This window comes from Dendrobates tinctorius, unplaced genomic scaffold (genome assembly GCF_039654945.1).
Source record: "Dendrobates tinctorius isolate UK_male_01 unplaced genomic scaffold, ASM3965494v1 ptg000004l, whole genome shotgun sequence".
Classification (NCBI taxonomy): domain Eukaryota; kingdom Metazoa; phylum Chordata; class Amphibia; order Anura; family Dendrobatidae; genus Dendrobates; species Dendrobates tinctorius.
This window is the reverse complement of record NW_027361672.1, coordinates 17,653,719-17,663,320: the sequence shown is the minus strand read 5'-3', so window position 1 is coordinate 17,663,320 and position 9,602 is coordinate 17,653,719. Positions and strand designations below refer to the sequence as shown.

General features: G+C 38.5%; 1 long non-coding RNA gene across 1 annotated transcript; it reads right to left on the bottom strand.

Annotated features, from left to right (window-relative positions):
- Positions 1-255: 255 nt before the first annotated feature.
- LOC141080806 (uncharacterized) lies at positions 256-6,032 on the bottom strand. Its single transcript, XR_012229111.1, has 2 exons — positions 5,727-6,032; positions 256-1,767 (listed from the first exon to the last, which is right to left on the bottom strand). It is a non-coding gene; the product is annotated as an uncharacterized lncRNA (long non-coding RNA).
- Positions 6,033-9,602: the final 3,570 nt, after the last annotated feature.

Genomic DNA, 9,602 nt, shown 5'->3' with positions numbered 1-9,602 from the left:
GCAATGCTTTCAATGCAGAAATTTCTGCTGCAAATACTAATTGTGTGTACTTACTCTGGGGCACTTGCGTAGCATTGTTTTGCTGCATTCCTTTCTGCAGAAAAAAGCTGCATTTAGAGTACCGGCAAAAGCTATGAAATTCCAGAGATGTCATGCACACCTGTTTTTGTTAATTTTTGTGTTCTTGCTGAATTTTAGTATTGTGAAACTACAAAGAAAAAAATAGGGCATTAAAAAAAGAGTCCAAATACCGGATTATATTGTGCCCAAAAATAATGGTTTATTATACATGAAAATATTAAATACATAATGTTGTACAGAAATGAATGAATAAAAGCATGGTGCTACACCTTTCAGGAAAAAACACAGCATTAAATACACCAGACCAAACACATGTGCCAGTGAGAACCTGTGTCGTATAATGGTGACTGGAAGATTACTTGAAGAAAGTTTAAAATAAACTTATAAAAAATCACAAGAAGCAAACAACATGCCCATATATGCTTACAATGTGGCTGTTTTTTTGCTACATATCCCTGTCACATGTCAATTCTTTCAGCATTTTATTAGCGTTTTTGCAGCATTTTTAACCCATAAAAAGAAATTTCAAAGTGCAAAAAGCTGCAAAAAAACATAACATTTGTGTTTCGTATCTGCATAAGTTTTTGCAGTGTTTATGTTATTCTGAGGACCATATTTTACTCATAAATGATGAAGCCATACAAGGCACTATGTTTTTGAAGTACAAGTTGTAGTTTTCATTAGTACTATTTTGGACCCCTTGAGAAAGCAGGGTGAAACGCGCGTCAGGGCTTGCGACCCTCTGTACTGGCAATCCTTAGTATATAAGTATGTGATAACCAATTGTTTCTCTTTCATGTATATGATGTTTAATAGGTGCGGTTACTGTTTTACATGCTGTTACATGCAAAATACATTACATGAGGATTTCTTACTTTTCATTTTCTTGATTTTACTATGCTTCAAAAAAATGTTTTAATAATATAAAAACAAATATTTGTTCAAAAATTGTCTGGAGTTTTTGCGCATTGTTCTATCGCACAGGGCTACCCCTTTGGGATCAAGTTATTTAATCTATTTTGGGCAATATATGACTGTTTGATTTCAATCTCTTGCCTTTATTTGAGTGGTAAAAATCATGTTTCCAGAATACTTTTTTTTGTAAAAAAAAATTATGGGTTATTTTTACATTTTTTTAATTATGGTAACTTCATAGATTGTACTTTTTAGTCTAAAGGATGTGTGCATGCAATTCTCTAGTGATGTCTATAATACAATATATTATAGTATTCCTGTCTTTCTATGTATTAAGCCTGTCAGTATTACAGGACTTAATAGGCTTTTGCAAATGACAGATCTTGGATGCATTATTATTAGTCCCCTGGCTGCCATGACAACCTATTGGCACCAATTAGCTGCTTTGCTGGGGTGCCAATAGAGTTATAAAGGGGCCCCCAACCAAGGTTGCCAAGTTGACTTTTTACTTTTTCTGAACAGCTTATGAAAAAATCAGTCAGAAAAAAAAATTACGGACACATTGGGAAACCAATGATGATAATTGCAGTCCAAACAATACGTTTCTTCAGTTTAAAAAAAAATCATGGACACCACCATTTTTTTTCTTATGGAAAGGGCAAAAAAGTGGCCACTTTTTATAGACTGCCCTGGAATTCCGGATGTTTGGCAACCCTGCTCTCTGCAAACTCTTGTTTCTTACATGTATTTTTTCAGCCATCTTATAGACGCCTAGAAAGGAAAAAAAAGGCTCCATAAACACACAATTCCACTGTGGTTGTTTAAAAAAAAGCAGTGGGCATGAGTTTTCATGAAATCACAACCCCTTTACTTGAGCTGTCAAACCCAGCAGATTTTCTGTGGAAAAAAATGCAGTGTTTATGCTACATGGGAACATGATCTTGGAGTGGTATGATTGCAACTTCAATGTGCCATAAGAGTACAACAACTTCCAGGGACAACCAGTTGACCACAACATGCATTATGGTGGAGGGTGCTTTGTGGTTAATCTTCAATCTTCCATAAGAGTACAAAACTCCAAGGGACAACAAGGAATTAAAGTGAAGGGTGGTAAGGGTAAGGGGTTAAAGTAACGTGGCCACAGCTCATTATATAAAAAAAGAAATCGTGGAAAACCAGGACCAAAAACATGTCTAAATTGAACACTGTTTTCTTGGTTAAGTGAAAAGTGAAGTACAGCTTTAGCATTTCTTAAAATGATAAGGATAACATGACCCGGAAAGATATCCGATACAGAAAAGAAAAACTCGGCACCTAACAATACAAATTCAATGGCTTTGGTTGTGTTAAGAGTTAGCTTTCTACCTTATGATATCTTTCTTGTGGGTTAATTTAAGAGAGGCTACATCTGTAACACAGGGTTCAAGCTGGTCCTTCCTTTAAGGTAATCTTGACCCCTTTACCACCTTGGGATTTTCTGATTTTGCTATTTCATTTATTGCTCCCCTTCTTCCCAGAGCCATTACTTTTTTATTTTTCTGTCAATATGAGGGCATATTTTTGAGGGGACGAATTGTACCTTCGAACAACAGCGTTGATTTTCCCATATACTCGCATAGTGTACTGGAAAACGATTAAAAAAAAATTTAAATTGTGAAATTGCAAAATAAGCACAAATCTATAATTGCTTTTTTGAGTTTTTTTTTAACCATGTTCACTAAATAGAATCATAGAATCATAGAATCGTAGAGTTGGAAGGGACCTCCTGGGCCATCTGGTCCAACCCCCTGCTCAAAGCAGGATTCGTTAAATCATCCCAATGTTAAAACTGACCTGCTGTTATGATTCTCCAGGTCTTTATGAGTTCGTAGATACCAAACATCTATAGGTTCTTATTTATTTAAGTGGTGAAAAAAATATTCAAATTTTCTAAACTCCATTTTTTGTGATCTCGGGTTGGGTGAGGGCTTGTTTTTGTATGCGGAGCTGAAGTTTTTAATGATACCATTTTAGGGTAGATATAATGTTTTGATCACCTGTTATTGCATTTTATTGCAATGCTGCAGCAACCAAAAACTCATAATTCTGGCGTTTTGATTTTTTTTTCTAGTTACACCGTTTACCGATTAGAATAATTCTTTTCATATGTTGACAGATTGGGCATCTCTGAATGTGGCGATAGCAAAAATGTGTATTTCTTATTTTTTTATTTTGAAGGGGACAAAACGGGTATGGTTGAAACTTTTATATTTTTAAAATATTTTTAAAAACATTTCTTTTACTTTTTATTTCCATCAAGTCTCCTTAGGAGACGTAAAGTTGCATTCTTTTGATCGCTTGTGCTACACATATCACGGCTGCAGCCCTGCTATGTGTAGCAGAAATGCTCATCTGTTCTGTAAGCCAGCCACAGGCTAGCATTCAAAGCAGATCAGCAATGACAAGCACGGGGGTCTTCTACAGACCCACGGTTGTCATGCAAAACCCATCAGCTCCCCAGTGATCGAGTGAGAAGGGTATCGATGGGCAGAGTTTGTGACACGCCTATGGCGCACACATGTTAAATGCCGCTCTCAGAGATTGAGAGCGGCATTTAACATGTTAAAAGCTATGGGTTTAGAATACCCAGGGATGTTAGGGGCACATGACGGCTGATCAAATAAGCTGCCATGTGACTGAAAAAATGCATCCCACATCAAATCACGGGACACAACTTATGACATACCGATACATCATCGGTCATGAAGAGGTTAAAGAGTAACCGCTGTTAAATACTTTCTATGTTTTTCATAGATTAATAGCACACATAAAATAAAGAAACATTATAATATATCTGATTATTGAAATCAGTTTATTTTTCCTTCCGGACTGATCATTCTCAATTCATGGATAAAATTTGTCTTAGTGACTACAGACTTTCCCATTGCTGAGATAGATGACAGCTGCTGCTCATAAACTTCTTTGGAAAGGTGTACCTTGTTTAAGAAGAACTTGAAGCAGAATGTGTGTGTACCTCTAGCTACTCCCATCTCCATAGATATAGAGAAGCACCAACTGTCATCTCATATCTCAGTGATGGGAAAATCTGTCTTCACTGAATATTTTATCTATGAATTGAAAGTGAAAGATCAATCCAGGAGGAGAAAGAAGCAGATTTCTCTGATGAGATATATATTACAGAGTTTCTCGTGTTTATGTGTACTCTTGATTTATGAAATAAAAATTAAAAATGATGGTTACACTATAAGTCATGTCATAAGAGTCTCCTTACTTCCATCTGCAAGGTTAGTTCTAATGGTCCTAGAAAAGTCTATCTGATCCTCTAAAATTTCATGTTAAGCCTCCAATCATTTACTAGTGGAGTGGATCTGGCGAGATTCAAATTCACCAAACCTTGTTGAATTTTCAAGGAAATTCATTTTACAGCTAATTTATTCTCCGCAAATTAAATGTCCTTTATCATGCTCTGAGGTCTAGATAGAGAGTGCATAATAAATGTAAGATGTAGAAAAAGAAAACAATTATTATTCCCATCACTAAAGATGAGCCAACCCGAACTGTGAAGTTGATCTCCAGACACGGACTTCATCTGGAAGTCTGTTTTACAGTTCAGGAGTCTGAAGAACAGAGAGAAAGAGAAAGAGAAAAATTTTCCAGCCTCAAAGTTTGGGTTCCCATTGATTTTAATGGGGTTCGGGATCAGGTTGAAATTGAGGTACAATTCTGGTACTCTAACAGAACTTTGGACTAAAGTTCCGTCGGGTACCAGAAACCAAACTTCCACTGATCCGCACATCCCTACCCATCACTTCTCATCTTCACTGATCACTGTCCCCCATACAGTCCTTGGTGCCTCTTCTTGCCTTCACCTCCCTAATACCCTCTGCATTCATTAGGGATGTCCTGGGCTTAGTTAGCCTAGCAAGATGTCAGGATTTTTTTACGACTGGTGGAAAAAACAAAAAGCACCAAAAACCATACAGGGGAGTGTGAGAAATGGTGGTGGCCGGAGAGATGAGCATTTTGGTTTTTTTACCTTTTGCTGGCCCTCTATTGTTCAGGCAAAAGTCAACCACCATTTTACTAAATTTACAAGGAGCAAATTATAAAAAAAATCCACACAAGCAAGCAAAGTGAATTGGCACAGCTGCACTGCTCCTGGACCACCCTTAGGTACCGACTTGAGGGACTCTGATGCCTCGCCGTGAAAAGTGTGAGAGCAAATATCCAAAAATTCAGCAATGAACTGTTGAAATGGCACTCACCATCCTTTAAAATGTCCTTTACTTGGATATCACATAAGCAGCAGGGAAGTGTGTTGTGGAGACGCACTGGACGACAGCCATTTCGGGCCAAAAGTGCACTTCTACGGGCACTTTTTGCTCAAAACGGCCATCGTCCAATGCATCTCCACGGCACACTTCCCTGCTGTTTACGTGATATCCAAATAAAGGACATTTTAAAGGATGGTGAGTGCCATTTCACCCCTTCATTGTTAAATTATAAAAAAAAGGTCTGCATTCTGATTTTTGTAAAATTCGAGTAGAATACAATCACACTTTAATAAATTTGCCTATCTCTACTACTGATAAAAGCAGCTCATCTAATTGCAAAGTTTTTTAACAAGTAACAACATCAGCCTCATCCAATCTCAATCTCCAGATCATTTTACTGCCCACCATTTCCCCATACAAAGCTGCCGGTTAGATCTATACATGCAAAGAACTCACCTAACACCACTTTGCTGTAATTATAACTTTGCTGTCGACTTTCAGATCTGACAGGCTCCGTCTTGTCTGCCCAATGAAGCTGTGGCATTTATTTACATTCTCAATAACATCTTGCTGAAAATGAATTGCACTCGCAGAAGGGATTGATATATTGACATGCAATGCTAGCAGAGAGGCTATAATAAGATATAAGCAGGAGACATGCAGAGCAGGCAATAACACATCTATTGAGAAGAGCCCAAGTAGAAACCTTAATCCAAACTAAGAGTGTTATAATACTAAAAGGATAATTAACAATATTAAACATCAATCTTCATCACTTTCTGCACCTGCAAAAAAAAAAAAAACACCAATCTTTTAAAATAGCAGTTTAAATAGCTTAATACATTGAAACATAATGCTATCATTTCAACGCATGCAAGTTTTTTGCTTGTTTTTTTCTTGCTTTTTATTATTTTATTTTGTTATAAAGTGCATTTTTTGTCCCATACTGATATTTTTATAGTAAAATTTAAAAAAACACCCATGGAAAAGAACAATATTATTTACTGTATATGAAATGCAGAGGAAGTATTTTAAATTTAAAATACACATTATATACCTGTTTACCTGTGATTTTATCCTGGAAGCTGCAGTCACCACTAGGGGGAGTATGAGGGCACACTGCATGCTATTTACATGTCAAAGGAGCTGCCCAGGCTTATGATATAGCTTAAAGGGGTTGTCTTCATTTGTAGGCAATGTTTTTTTTTCTACTTAATTGTATGAATTTGGAGCTAAAAATAATTTTTGCAATTGGGTTTCATTAAATAATGTTGCACCATTTGGCTTTTACAAGCTCTTTGTTACATTAAGGCTGTGTGCCCACGATGCGATTTTTAATCGTTTTTGCCGCGATTTTCAGCGCGAAAACGCTGCGATAACGTTTAAAAATCGTGCACAGAACGCCCCCCATGCATTCCTATGGCATTCCGCACATGCTGTGCTAATGCTGCGCTTTTTTCCGCGGCAGAATCGCATCGCGGAAAAAATCGCAGCATGGTCATTCTTTTGTGCGGAATCACAAAGAATTGCCGCGATTCCGCACCCATAGGAACGCATGAGAATCACTTACTTCCCGCATGTGGCTATGCCCACCATGCGGGAAGTTAAGCGTCTCATGTGCGGTTGGTACCCACGGTGTGGAGGAGAAGAGACTGTCCTCCAGGCCCTGGGTACCATACCCCTGTAAAAAAAAGAATAAAAAATTAAAAATTGGGGTATATTTACCTTCCGACGTCCCGCGCTGCATTCAGCGTTCCCAGTAATGCCTTGCGGCAAGGACCTGTGATGACATAGTCTCGCGTGACTCTAGCGGTCTCGCGAGATCGCTATAGTAACGCGAGACCAACGTCATCACAGGTCTCGCAAGGCATCGCTGGGAACGCTGAGGCCCGGGATGGCAGCGCGGGACGTCGGAAGGTAAATATACCCCGATTTTTTTTATTTTTTTTAGCATTTTAACATTCTATCTTTTACTATTGAGGCCGCATAGGCGGCCTCAATAGTAAAAAGCTGCTCACACTTGTCAAACGCTATGTTTGACGAGTGTGACCAACCTGTCAATCGCTTTCCAAGCGATGCTTCAAATCGCTTGGAAACTGCTTGAGAAAATCGCGGCAAAATCGCGAACAGAATCGCGGTAAAATCGCGGTGAAATCGCGCGGGAAAAAACGCGCGATTTCTGGGAAGGAGTCCGGTTTTCATAGTGCGTTTTAAAGCGCTACGTGGGGCCATAGCCTAAAGATTCAACTTTGATGTGGTCTGTGGCCATAAATCAGCTGAAAGAAAAAAGACAGATAAAAGAGTTACAAACTCTCCCATCTTCAATCTGAATGAGCTCATTGAGAGATTCTCAGTAAACTCATTAAGCAGACAGTAATAAACATTGCAATATACAAGCTATGGAAGCCAGTGTGTACCAAATTTTAATGAAACCCAATTGTAAAAAATTATTTTTAGCCTCAAGTGCATTCATTTAAGTAAAAATGTTGTTTTGACGACGGCGATGCACTCACTGGCGGCGGATCTCCCAACCCAAGCATGGCAGCTTAATAGAATTATATGAAGTTGTTATGCTCTAGATAGGATAGCCATGGATAGTTCATGAATACTCAGGCCAATTGGCACAGATGTCTGAAAGAGCCCAAAGGGCTGGCTCACACGATCGTATACTTCGGACGATTGCTCTCTGATGTTTTATCAGATAGCACTCGGACCAATTTTACTCAATGGGGTAGTGTTGATGCTGATTTTTTTCACTGACAGAATCTGTCTGTGAAAATATTGCAACAGGCTGCGATTTGTGATTGTGAATCCTCTCTTAGACTACAGAGATGATAGATTCACGTTAGGCATGTTCTGGCAATGAGAGTCGCCTTATCGTGGATGCTGGGTACACATGAATTGGCCAATTTATGTGCTAAGTATTCTCAATTTTTCATATTTTCTAGTGCAGTAATGCAATTCAATTTTCATATTTCATGTTTGCATGCTATAGCGCTACAGAGTGCTACTTTATTTGCTTACTTGTATATGGAGATGGCTACTCTTAGTAAGCACCTGTTTATACCTGATTTCTGTTTGGAAGTGACAGTCAGTCTTTTGATATTTGTAAAGATTATGCAACATTATATACACAGTGAAGGAAATAATTATTTGATCCCTTGCTGATTTTGTAAGTTCACTCACTGACAAAGACATGAACAGTCTATAATTTTAAGGGTAGATTAATTTTAACATTGAGAGATAGAATATCAAAAATAAAATCCAGAACATCACATTGTATAAATTATATACATCTATTTGCATTTTGCAGTGAGAAATAAGTATTTGATTCCCTACCAACCATTAAGAGTTCTGGCTCCTACAGACCAGTGAGATGCTCATAATCAACTCGTTACATGCTTTAAAGACAGCTGTCTTACATAGTCACCTTTATAAAAGACTCCTGTTCACAGACTCAATTAATCAGTCAGACTCTATCCTCTACAACATGGGCAAGACCAAATAGCTTTATAAGGATGTCAGGGACAAGATCATAGACCTGTACAAGCTGGAATGGGCTACAAAACCATAAGCAAGATGCTGGATGAGAAGGAGACAACTGTTGGTACAATAGTAAGAAAATGGAATCAATGCAAAATGACTGTCAATCGATATCGATCTGGGACACCATGCAAAATCTCACCTCATGGGGTAGCCTTGATTATGAGGAAATTGAGACATCAGCCTAAAACTACACGGGGGGAACTTGTTAATGATCTCAAGGCAGCTGGGACCACAGTCACCAAGAAAACCATTGGTAAAACATCACGCCGTAAAGGTTTAAAATCCTGCAGTGTCCGCAAGGTCCCCCTGCTCAAGAAGGCACATGAGCAGACTTGTCTGAAGTTTGCCAATGAATACCTGAATGATTCTGTGAGTGATTGGAAAAGGTGCTGTGGTCAGATGAGACAAAAATTGATCTCTTTGGCATTAACTCAACTCGCCGTGTTTGGAGGAAAAGAAATGCTACTTATGACCCAAAGAACACCATTCCCACTGTCAAGCATGGAGGTGGGAACATTGTTTTTGGGGTGTTTATCTTCTAAGGGCACAGGACTACTTTATCGCATTAATGGGAGAATGGATGGAACCATGTACCGTAAAATTCTTAGTGACAACCTCCTTCCCTCAGCCAGGACATTAAAAATGGGTTGTGGCTGGGTCTTCCAGCAAGACAATGACCCAAAAAATACAACCAAGGCAACAAAGGAGTGGCTCAAAAAGAAGCACATGAAGGTCATGGAGTGGCCTAGCCAGTCTGCAGAGCTTAATCCATAGAAAACTTATGGA